Here is a 13,014-nt window from a genome sequence, read left to right as displayed (position 1 = left end):
AACAACAACATTTGATGTATATACCGCCCTTCAGGACAACTTAATGCCCACTCAGAGTGGTTTACAAAGTATGCCATTATTATCCCCACAACAAAACACCCTTTGAGGTGGGTAGGGCTGAGAGAGCTCCAGAGAGCCGTGACGAGCCCAAGGTCACCCAGCCGGCTTCAAGTGGATGAGCGGGGAACCAAATCCGGCTCTCCAGATGCCCCGCGCTCTTAACCACTACACCAAACTGAATAATAATGTGATACATGTATTTGCCTGAACACTTGTTCAGACTTGTTCCTCTACCTGTGCTGTCCTTTGTTTGTTCCTCTATTGTGCTTAACAACTGTTCTGCATTTCAGGATTGTCATGATTGATACTATTTTATGTCTGGTGTGGTATGTATCTTCTCACAACATTGTTTGTTTTTTATGAACACTTATGGGCATCTCCTTTGAAGGTAGAATACACCATCTACTCCCAAACTTTGGATAACAAATAAAAATTTGTCTCAATGACCAGTGATATTGAACTTCCCAGAAGGGCAACTTTGAGAAAGATTTCACCAACTTGCAGAATCTGGTGCTTCCAAAGCAATGATCTTCTTGTGCTTCTGTGCAGCTCCACACACATCAGTGGTCCCAAATAAATTTGAAGAAAGCATCAATAGGAAAAAAAATAAGTAGGATATATTTTAAATACATGTTTGTGTGATTTTTTAAAAAAAATATGCAAAAACAGTGCAGGCAGCCAAACTCTTGTAAAATCACTAACAGCAAATATTTGTAATTGGTGCATGTGAACTGGTTTAGAGTGTAAAAGAAGGAAACAATAGTTGAGGAAATGGAGTTTGGGGGAAGGCATTGCTTGGAAATGCAAGTAATGAAAAAGTTGGCATAAGGATTGCAGCTTGTAGATTTATTTTATTTAAGCAATCTTAACCCTCTTTGCCCTGACCTGGATGGCCAGGTAAGCCCAATCTCATCAGAGATCAGAAGCTAAGTAGGGTTGGTGTTGGTTAGTACTTGGATGGGAGACCACTAAGGAAGACCAGGGTCACTCTGCAGACCACCTCTAATTGTATTTTGCCTTGACAACTCCAGTAAGGGTCACCATAAGTCACCTGTGACTTACTAGCATTTTACACATATACACACAGCCCACTGTACTCCACTAAGCACAGACTCAGGTGGTTTATGTCAAAAAACAAACCCCTCAACAATGATAACCACATTCCATAGAAATTTTAATTCAAGTTTCCTAATAACAATCTTTTTCTAGGTGCTTCCTCCCCAGGCTTCTGCACATCTTTGAGGTATCCTCTGGCTGGTAGGAAATACCTATGAGTAGTGAAATTGTGTCTGACTTATGTTCAAGTGAAATAACAACGGGGAGATAGTTTGTATAGAAGGTCACAAACTGACAGAAAAGGGCATATTTGTACGGAGAACAGGCAGAGCACATTCATAATGTGGAGGCTGCATGTAGCATGGTAAAACTGCATGTATCTGAAAATTATTTTCAAAAACCATAGGGGAACAAATAAAAGTGGTAAGTGACTGCAGCCATTATGTTGAAAAGTGGAAGACTGGTGTATCTGCTTGCATTCACACACACACCCATCTCATCATTTTACAAGAACATAACACCTGGGGCTTTTCCAACTCAACACATGTCATTTGATACAAAATTCATGAGCACCCTTTACTTACGCCAGATTGGATCTTGTGCTGTATCTGATGGATTATCTTTGTGTCAGGTGTTCTGCCTGTAAATAGCTAGTGGAAGAAACTGAGAAGATAGGTCAGTGTAGCAATGCAGCCTTTGGCAGTAATGTTAACTAATTAACAAGATTTGCATGGTAAATGCTCAAAAGAAGACATGCAGCAAGTTTCTTTGTAAAAAGTGTAGTCTCCGTGTTGCACAAGATGGCAAAGCGATTATTAAGAATTTTTTTTGTAAGTTCAGGGAGTGATTGTTGAATATTTGCTTCACTCAGCTGAGATGCTGTCACGCTGCTTTCCCCTCATCTCTTTTATTGATGTGTTCCTTCCATTAATGTGCCCCATGGTGTCTTGCACATCTCCTGTTCCAAAAATACATGGGTAGGTAAGAAAGGCAGCCATGATTAACATGTGTAGGTGTGCTTCAGGAGGGGAATCTTTGTCCATGCTGTTTTCTGAAGTCACAATGCAGTTACTAGCTTCTGTGTATTTGACTCTCAGGCTCTTTGTATGCCTAGAAGTCTTCATATCCTGTTTTTCAGCTATGCATACAAGAATACTCTGTGTGTGTGTGTTATGTACCATCATGTTGCTTCCAATTTATGGTGACCCTATGAATGAATGCCCTGCAAAATATCCTATCACTGACAGTGCTGCTGTAGTGAATCAGCCCGCTGCTCCCACCTCACAGCCAGCTGATGCATCCTCGGAGGATGAGGAATTTGAAGAGCCAGCTATGGAGCTGCTGTCAGAGGAGCCACAGTCAGAACAGCAGGAATCCGCTGGAGAAGCCTCAGGGGGCACAGGCTCATGCAGGGCTGAGGGGAAGCTGCCAGCAGAGGAGCCCATGCTGCCAGTGTCCCCCGAGTCAGCCACATGACGGATCGGCTAAGAAAGGGCAGCGGTTTGAGAGCAATGGAGGAGTGCCCACCTGTGTACTCAGCACCAGGGATTGCTAATTTTCCGGTGATGAGGCGCTGCACTCAGAAGATGGAACACCTGCACCTCGGCCTATTAACTGAGCATGAGGATAAAAGGAGTGGCAATCTTGCTCGCCACTCCCTGCAACCTGCATTCCTGTGCCTGGAAGTTCTTGACCCCATCTTGCATCCTGCTCCCCATGGACAGAACTCTTGGCTTACGGTCTCAGCTCAACTCCTGGACTTGCACTCACCTGCCTTGCTTTTGGTCTGCCTTGGACTACCTGACCTGCTTGTGGGCTACCTTGCCTACCAGGCACCCCCAACCCAGTCCTTGGCGGGCTCCTAGCCCTTGAGCGTGATAGTTGCTCAGGTCTTACATATTGAAGGCCATGGCTTTCTCAGTAGTCAGTCTATCTCATCCTGGGTTTTACTCTTTTCTTGCTGCCTTCAACTTTTCCTAGCATTGTTGTCTTTCATTTCAAATATGTTGTCAACATTTCAAATATTTTGAATATTGCTTTGTTTGCATGGGAAATTAATGCAATTGCCTGATAGTTGCTGCCAACTTCCATTTTTAGGAACTGGAACATAGATTGAGCATTTCTAGCCTGTGGCTCATTGATTTGTGTTCCATATTTGTTGAAATATTCTTCTTAAAATTTTGATGGGCTCAGATTCTGTGCCTGTTCACTGGAAACAGCAAATCAGATCCCATGAGTGGAAGGTGTGGGTCTTTCATCCCCCACCCCTCAAGACATTATGACCCATAAAGAGCTTATGCTACAGAATAGAGACATCTCATGACAAAATGCTACCAGGTGATAGCAAGGACAGGAAATTAGATGAAATAACCTCTTCCTCCCTCTTCTGCCAGCTTTCTTTTGCTCCAGCAGAAGTTCCATGGAAGAAAGAGAATTAGGAAGCTGAGCTGAATTTTCCAATTTTTTTCTCCTCTCTGTAGCTCCCTGTGTCCTGTAGAATTTTTGCTTCTATAACTTCCCAACCCTCGACTTTTTAAATTCAGGAAAAAAAAACACTGGGAGGGGGGAGAAGATTGGAAAGGTGTGTTTCCACAAGTGTTCTTGCTTCCACAAGTTTATATGATACAACATGCTGCACATGGGGAGCCAAACCATAAACTTGGCTGCTTCCTTCTATTTTCAGTGCTCACTTGTGCATTAAGTATGAATGGATCAGTGCTGCTAAGGATTTTAATTTAATTGGTTGTCTCCTAAGAAGCCTACAAACTTGAATGAACTCCTGGGGATCTTTTGAACATTCCAATGAGGGAATGAAAACACAGAAATGAGGCACAAATTTGATGTTTTTAACTATTATCTTACTTTATTGACATAAAATAATCATCATATCGTGTGTCATGTGTAAATGAAGACTTGAGGCATTAAAGCTAACCCAATAATGTTTCTGTTTCTGAATCCTTCAATTCATCAAAGAATGCTATTTTAAATATGTCATTAATATAATGATACAATGCTATACATGCATTGTATAGCATTGTATAGCATTGTAATATAATGATACAATGCTATACATGCATACATAATATAAATATGAATATTCCATAATCTGTAGTGTGTGTGTGTGAGAGAGAGAGAGAAAGAGAGAGAGAGACAGAGAAACAAGTTCAGAGAGGGAAACATTCTCTCTTAGGGTGTAACATCTAAGGTGGAAGCCCTATCCTTTAGGTTTTGTCACATCGAACTACTATCCCATCAAATAACAAGTCCCACATTACTTTGTTTGTCTATGGGGGGGGGGGGTTGATACCTTCCAGAACATTCTAGAAGGTTCTGACCAAATTTGTAATCTCTCACTGTAACTTGTATTATGAAAGTCTAGCTACTGTCATCATCATATATAGCAGCCATAACAGCAAAACAAAACAATCCACTTTCATATTAAGTTTTGAAGTATAAAAGGATTAATCAATATGATCTTCATATCTGTCTTATTATATGGTTTCCAAGGTCTGCATCACTAACCTCATCTGAGTCACGGCCAAAGTTTCTGCTGTATTTATAACATGTCCTGCTGTATTTATAACATGTACTCTCCCACCCACTTGAAAAAGACTTACCTTGCTTGACTGCTCTAGCATGTTGCATACGGTCCCCAGAAAGACTGCAGCATAATGGAAGAGTAACATAGTAAAATAAATACTGGGAGATAAAAAGAAACTAGTCATAAAGCCACAATATGTTGGGGTTTTTGAATGGTTTTGATGATAGAATGAATGGCCTAAAATATGGTATGTCTTTGCAATGTTAATGACATTTCATGTCTTGACACTTGAACCATGCATCTGCCTCATAAACTTGATGTAAATAGTCAAAAATATGAACGAGCAAGGAAGATCTATTTCTGGGAACAGGTTCAGCTCACAGCAAATGTTGATGCATATCTGACTGATCACTCATGTTATGGATGTTCATGTACATTTGATGAAACAGGTTGGATGCAAATTTTTATGTGGGGCGAGGGGCACACATTCCTATCACGGGCTGCTATTAATACAATACTACTGAGTGAACACACAAAACTCTAACTTACTAGCTGCTCCTGCCTTTGTGTGAAAAACTATGAAGGGACAAAATAAACTAAAGCATGAACCTCCAAGGGAATTTGTGGTTCCTTCTAAAGATTATTGTCCGTTTTTGCATGCTAAAGTGATCTTGCATGTATTCTTCTCCAGGGTAGGGACGCAATCCTGCACATCCTGAAAATTACCAGAAAGGATATTGGGGTCCCCTTTAACAACCCAAAAAGGGGTTATGGGACCTGCATGGACTAATGATATGGGAAAGGCTGTAATAAAGAGGAAGATTGGGAGAGATTGCATGAAAAGTTGGCTGGATCCCTCTGATGGAAAATTGTGATTTAGCATGAAAGTTTATGCTGCTATGAAAAAATGAGATGAGAGAGGACTTTAGGGGTGAATCTTTTGTGATATATGTTTATTTAAACCTTAGCCTTCCTTTTATTTTTATTTCCTGTTCCTTGACTCTAGTTCAGTAATAAGATATGACGTTATCTCTGGATGCTTGGTTGCTGTGAGTTCTTGAAGAAATAACTTCTACAGTAATGAGGTCACAGATATAACACCTTCCCACTACATAAATGGTTGTATTACTAGGCCCTCCAACTGTAACTTGAGTAAAATACTGTTTATGAGTGAAAGAGTAGCTGTCAATTATAATAAACACTTAATCTTGAACCTTTGGGGTCTTCTGAATTGCGATACTTTTAATTCTCTGACTAGTGTGACTAATGTTTCTGATTAAGGGTTTGTGTGATTTCAAAATGTGCGTCTTTCTCCAATTATGCTGAACTAATTAGTGACTATTATAGCTTTTACTTAGATATGAAGTAATTCTTATGTTGAATTTTAGAATGCCTGTCAAGATAACTTGATCATGTATACAAGTAAACACATTCATGAATAAATTACTGGCAAAAGTAATCTCCCACCATATATTCAGTTTGCAATCATTATTCAGTATTCCTTTCAGGGTGTGTTAGGTAATTGTTGCTAAACAAAATATTTTCAAACATGCTGCTCTTAATGAGGTATTTAATTTGTATTGGAAAGTAAGTAACTGCTTCTCCTGTTGAAATAGGAAATGTTCATTTTAGAGATATAAAAAATTGTATTGATGCTTTTGAAATGAAATTATCTCTAGATCCAAATAATTTCAGCTATAACTATCCAAATTAATTTCCTTGCAGCAGGGGTCATTTTGTAGAAAAAGAGCTAGAGGAACTCATTAGCATAACTCATTAGCATATGCCACACCTCTTGCCATCACCGGAAGTGTGAGGCCGGTTTGTCGGTGGGCTATAGACGCACCAGATCAATAAGAGACATCTTAATCAGATCAGAATTTTCCAGTAGACAACCTCCTGTCAACATTCCAAAGGGCCACTTTGCGTGTGGCACATGCAATGTATGTGGTCTGATGGTTAAGCTTGAACAAATTCTACCAGATCACCTCTTCCCAAAAAATAGATTCTCGAACTGCAAAACATCTAACGTGGTATATATTATTCAATGTAAGTGTCCCAGGATATATATAGGGAGCACCATGCGCCCTTTAAAGACTAGAATTCAAGAACACATATCGAGGATTAGGAACAGAGTATCGGAGGTGCCTTTGGACGATCATTTCCATGAGCTTGGCCATCCTTGCAATGAGTTTAAGGTTTCAGTAATTGAACAATTGGACTGCCCACACGCTTCGGACATAGGAAAGCTATTAATGCGTTCTGAGTCCAAATGGATTTTCCAACTTCATTCCCTGACTCCACATGGATTAAATTTGGAGATCGATTTTTCATGTTTTCTATAACCCCTACTGTAAGTTTTTGGGCTCCTGCAGGATCTTCCTTTAATACCAATTAAATCATTGATTCAATTCGGCCCCTTTGGTGTTATAATATTGCTGTCCGATCCACTAGCCGTCAGTCCGTGAATCTCTTTGTTGCAAGCGGTGGGGGAGCGTGTTGTGCATCTGTAATTGGATAGTGAGTACATTTTTTATTGTGCTTTCATTGTATTATGGAATGTATATGTATATTTGTAATTGAATTATTCTACTCCTACAGTGCTTCCGGTCTGATTATTTTTATGCCCAGGATGAAGTGAGTTTTTTCCACTCACGAAACGGGTTAATAGCAATTTGCCTGCAAACTCCCGTCGGCGTTTATTAAATAATTATTCCTACTCTGGACCGTGAAAGAACAAACAACTTGCACAAGTCTCCCCACCCACCGGCTTTTTTCATTGTACCCAGCATTTGCACTTTAAAGTTTCAAACGTATTCCGGATGGTGAAGATTCAGTTTATAAATGGATGGACTTTGAGATTTTGAAATTGTGACTAGGGATGTGCGTTTCGGCATTCAGAATGCCGAAAGAATGCCGAAACAAAAGTGTTTCGGCTTCTTTCAGGGAATGCCGAAACGTTTCGGGGAATCCCGAAACGTTTCGGGTAGCCGAAAGAAAAAAGCCGAAACGTTTCGGGATTCTTTCGTCTTTCATTCGGCTTTTCAATGGGAAAATGCCTCCGTCTTCCCGGACGTCTGGGGGAGGCATCTTCCCACCGAATAAGCCCAAAATTGGTGGGGACCTTCCTCTAACCCTTCTCTAACAACCACCCAAGTTTCAGACAGATTGGACTTTGGGGGGCCATGTTATGGCCCCCCAAAGCAGGTCCCCACATCCTCCCATAAAGGAGCATCTTCTTCATTATTTCCTATGGGGAAAAAATGAAGAAGCAGGCTTCCTTTGCCAGGGGTGGCATTTTGCATGCAAAATGCCCCCTTACCCTCAGGGGCCCTTCTCCCACCCCTCCTCCCACCCCCCACCAAGGCTCAGCCTGCTCCCACTTGGGGGGGCCATTTCATGGCCTCCCCAAGTAGGTGCTCTAATCTCTACCACTGACAGCTGGGGGAGGCTTGTGTTGCCAGGGGTGGCATTTTGCATGCAAAATGCCCCCCAACCCTCTGGGGCCCTTCTCCCACCCCTCCTCCCACCCCCCACCAAGGCTCAGCCTGCTCCCACTTGGGGGGGCCATTTCATGGCCTCCCCAAGTAGGTCCTCTCAGCCCCTAAATTCCATCCCTTACAGCTCCACACAAACCCAATTCCCCCCAGCTGCCACACACAGACCCAAATCCCCACATTAGCCCCTCACAGACCCAAATCCACCCCCACCTGCCCCACACCCATAACCCCAGGAACAGGCTGGCAAAGGCCAGCCCTCTCCCTTTGTTCCCTATGCTGGGAACTTCTAAACTCTCTTTCCCTGGGCAATTCTGCACAGCCCAGGGGTGCCACAATGGTGGGCACACTTCTGAGTGCCAGCTGGTCCCTGTGAAAGAGCACCTGAACCACAGACACCCTCCCTCAAATTCCCCCACCACCTACAGAGATGGCTGGCCAGCCAGCCCCATTGTTCCCTATGATGGGAACCAACTGCACAACAAAGAATAAAACAAGAACAACACAAAATAAAGTTTTTTAAAAATTATTTTCTCCCTTCCAAAGTACAAGTAGGCAAAGCATTATGACACATAACACCAGCAGTCCCCCACACAGAAAAATAACACAACTCACTTAACATCAGAGAATCACAAAGCACGATTCCTGTCAAAAACACTTTATTTCTTGAACAGCTTTAGGCTACACGGCAGGGGGGGAACACCAAAGGGCATGGCAGCAGTATCTTACACAAAAATAACACAACTCACTTAACATCAGAGAATCACAAAAGCACAATTCCTGTCAAAAACACTTTATTTCTTGAACAGCTTTAGGCTACACAGCAGGGGGGGAACACCAAAGGGCATGGAAGCAGTATCTTACACAAAAATAACACAACTCACTTAACATCAGAGAATCACAAAAACACAATTCCTGGCAAAAACACTTTATTTCTTGAACAGCTTTAGGCTACACAGCAGGGGGGGAACACCAAAGGGCATGGAAGCAGTATCTTACACAAAAATAACACAACTCACTTAACATCAGAGAATCACAAAAACACAATTCCTGGCAAAAACACTTTATTTCTTGAACAGCTTTAGGTTACACAGTAGGAGGGCACAAAAGGGCATGATAGCAATGTACTACAAAAAATAATACAACCCACTTCACCGTTTTTGACAGCAATTGTGTTTGTGTGATTCTCTGATGTGAAGTGAGTTGTGTTATTTTTGTGTAGTACACTGCTTTCCTGCTCTGTGGTGCCTTCCTACTGTGTAACCTAAAGCAGTTACAGAAATAAAGTGCTTTTGACAGCAATTTTTTGGGGTGATTCTTTAATGTGAAGTGAGTTGTGTTATTTTTGTGTAAGATACTGCTTCCATGCCCTTTGGTGTCCCCCCCCTGCTGTGTAGCCTAAAGCTGTTCAAGAAATAAAGTGTTTTTGACAGGAATTGTGCTTTTGTGATTCTCTGATGTTAAGTAAGTTGTGTTATTTTTGTGTAAGATACTGCTGCCAAGCCCTTTGGTGTTCCCCCCTGCTGTGTAACCTAAAGCTGTTCAAGAAATAAAGTGTTTTTGACAGGAATCGTGCTTTGTGATTCTCTGATGTTAAGTGAGTTGTGTTATTTTTCTGTGTGGGGGACTGCTGGTGTAATGTGTCATAATGCTTTGCCTACTTGTACTTTGGAAGGGAGAAAATAATTTTTTTAAAACTTTATTTTGTGTTGTTCTTGTTTTATTCTTTGTTGTGCAGTTGGTTCCCATCATAGGGAACAATGGGGCTGGCCGGCCAGCCATCTCTGTAGGTGGTGGGGGAATTTGAGGGAGGGTGTCTGTGGTTCAGGTGTTCTTTCACAGGGACCAGCTGGCACTCAGAAGTGTGCCCACCATTGTGGCACCCCTGGGCTGTGCAGAATTGCCCAGGGAAAGAGAGTTTAGAAGTTCCCAGCATAGGGAACAAAGGGAGAGGGCTGGCCTTTGCCAGCCTGTTCCTGGGGTTATGGGTGTGGGGCAGGTGGGGGTGGATTTGGGTCTGTGAGGGGCTAATGTGGGGATTTGGGTCTGTGTGCGGCAGCTGGGGGGGAATTGGGTTTGTGTGGGGCTGTAAGGGGTGGACTTTAGGGGCTGAGAGGACCTACTTGGGGAGGCCATGAAATGGCCCCCCCAAGTGGGAGCAGTCTGAGCCTTGGTGTGGGGTGGGAGGAAGGGTGGGAGAAGGGCCCCAGAGGGCTGGGGGGCATTTTGCATGCAAAATGCCACCCCTGGCAACACAAGCCTCCCCCAGCTGTCAGTGGTAGAGATTAGAGCACCTACTTGGGGAGGCCATGAAATGGCCCCCCCAAGTGGGAGCAGGCTGAGCCTTGGTGGGGGGTGGGAGGAGGGGTGGGAGAAGGGCCCCAGAGGGTTGGGGGGCATTTTGCATGCAAAATGCCACCCCTGGCAACACAAGCCTCCCCCAGCTGTCAGTGGTAGAGATTAGAGCACCTACTTGGGGAGGCCATGAAATGGCCCCCCCAAGTGGGAGCAGGCTGAGCCTTGGTGGGGGGTGGGAGGAGGGGTGGGAGAAGGGCCCCTGAGGGTAAGGGGGCATTTTGCATGCAAAATGCCACCCCTGGCAAAGGAAGCCTGCTTCTTCATTTTTTCCCCATAGGAAATAATGAAGAAGATGCTCCTTTATGGGAGGATGGGGGGACCTGCTTTGGGGGGCCATAACATGGCCCCCCAAAGTCCAATCTGTCTGAAACTTGGGTGGTTGTTAGAGAAGGGTTAGAGGAAGGTCCCCACCAATTTTGGGCTTATTCGGTGGGAAAATGCCTCCTCCAGCCGTCCGGGAAGACGGAGGCATTTTCCCATAGAAAAAAGCCGAAAGAATGCCGAAATAATGCCGAAAGAATCCCGAATCCCGAATCCCGAAAGAGATTCTTGTTTCGGCTTTCAGCTTTAACGATAGAGAATTTTCTTTCGGCTTTCTACTTTCGGCTATAGCCGAAAATTTTTGGCTTGCACACCCCTAATTGTGACGATTTTGATGTTCTATCGGATGGACCTTGTATTTTGTAAATGTATTTATGATGCATGTTAAACTCATTCAGCACTTTTGCACCTTGTACTTTGAAAAAATATATACAATTAATTTCTAGAATTGTGGTTCCCCGGTTTGTTGGATTTATCACCGGAAGTGTGTCATTAGTATAACTGATTTGCATATGCCACACCCCCTGACATCACCTATTCTGGCTGTTTTGGACCCAATCCTGGCCATTCAGGGCCAAAATTGGGCCCAAAATGGCAAAAAAGGGCTGGAAACGGCTGAAAGGGGGGCCAAAATGGTCAGGATCAGGCTGCCGATGAGCGGGAGAGTGATCCACCACCCATCAGAGGCCTGATCCAGGCCATTTTGGCCCCAATCCAGGCCGAAATGGGCCCAAAATGTCTGAAAGCCAGGTGGGCGGGGCCACCTGACATGTGACCTCTTTGGAGAACTGCCGGAACTGCATTCCTGTGCGTTCCCCCTCAAAATGAGCCCTGCCTTGCAGTTTTCACAGTCTTTCTGAAGTAAACCAGCTGGCTATTTGGGATTCTTTCCCTTCTGAAATGATCCCTTCTGAACAGTGCATTCTCATCTAAAACAAGCATTAGCTCTACTTATTTCTAGAAAAGGAGGTAATGCTGACCCGCCTGCTAACTTCAAAATGATACTATGACTTAATTTACTTAATTATAATCTGTCTAACCCCCTGATTAGTGATGAAGAGTATTTCTTGAAAGATCAGGTTTGGAGTCTGAATCTGGATATGCTTTGCTTCTAGAGTCTCAGATAGCCAGACCCTGCAGTGCAGTTCAGGAATCTCAGCTGATTTGCTTCCTCTACCCACTGCCAAAATAGAGAGAATATTGATCTTGGGCTCCCCTTGAAGACTGGTCAGAAATATCAACTGGTCCAAAATGTTGTTGCCCTTCTTTTGATGGGCATGAGCCAGAGGAAGCACATGCTACCAGTTTTTCAACCATTTCATTATATATCTGTTTGTTTCTGGGAAATTTTTTAAAGACTTGCATGATCTTTGGCACATCTGCCCCTGTATACATTCCCTAGGGTATGCCAACAAGGCCCTTCTTTGAAGACCATGACAGTTAGATGTCAAATTGGGATCCACCAAAAACAGGAGCTTCTGATTTTTCCCAAAATTATATTTTTTCTCCTTTTAGATGCCCTGGTAGCCACATTATTTGTATCTTTTATGAGAAAGGTATAATTCATCCCATTTTCACCAAGTTTTTATTGATGCATCTCAATGATCTTTGTTTTTTATGAAACATATAGGGAAAATTGCTGCTTTTATGAAATATTATTTCTATTACAACTGCTTTGCCTTCAAAATTTAAAAACTATAAAAACAATCTAGAAATATAGAAAATAAAATTATTGTAATTTATATGCTGCCTTTCTGTCTAATTGACATGAAAGTTTACAAAAATGATTAAAAAGCCACAACAGTTAAAACTGAGAGCTGCATGGCCGCCCTGCTGGTACCTGGGGACTCCAACTATCTCAGTTGTATGTAAACATGGCTGGGCTGAATGTGGTGATTACAGGTCCCCCAGTGGGGGTGGGGATCCCCTGCTCCCACCCTCCATCCTCCACCACTACTTGCCTGGCTGGTAGGAGGGGGGGATAGGCCTCCCGGTCGCACTCCCATGACAACATCACTTTCAGGAGTGATGTCATCACGCTGAAGCAGGGCATGCTCTCCTGCTCTGCAATGGCCAGTTTGGGCCCCATATGAGCCCATTTGAGGCCCAAGTCAGCTTGCTTCCTGGACCCTGCATGATTACATCACTTCCCAGGAAATGATGTCATTGCATCACCCCAGG

At 43.2% G+C, this 13,014-nt stretch overlaps 1 protein-coding gene across 2 annotated transcripts in view; it reads left to right on the top strand.

The window, feature by feature from the left end:
• Positions 1-13,014, top strand: part of PCDH15 (protocadherin related 15) — a 521,765-nt gene that overhangs the window by 29,607 nt on the left and 479,144 nt on the right. The window lies entirely within an intron of this gene.

This window comes from Eublepharis macularius, chromosome 6 (assembly GCF_028583425.1).
Source record: "Eublepharis macularius isolate TG4126 chromosome 6, MPM_Emac_v1.0, whole genome shotgun sequence".
Taxonomy (NCBI): Eukaryota; Metazoa; Chordata; class Lepidosauria; order Squamata; family Eublepharidae; genus Eublepharis; species Eublepharis macularius.
This window is presented reverse-complemented; position numbering and strand designations above follow the sequence as displayed.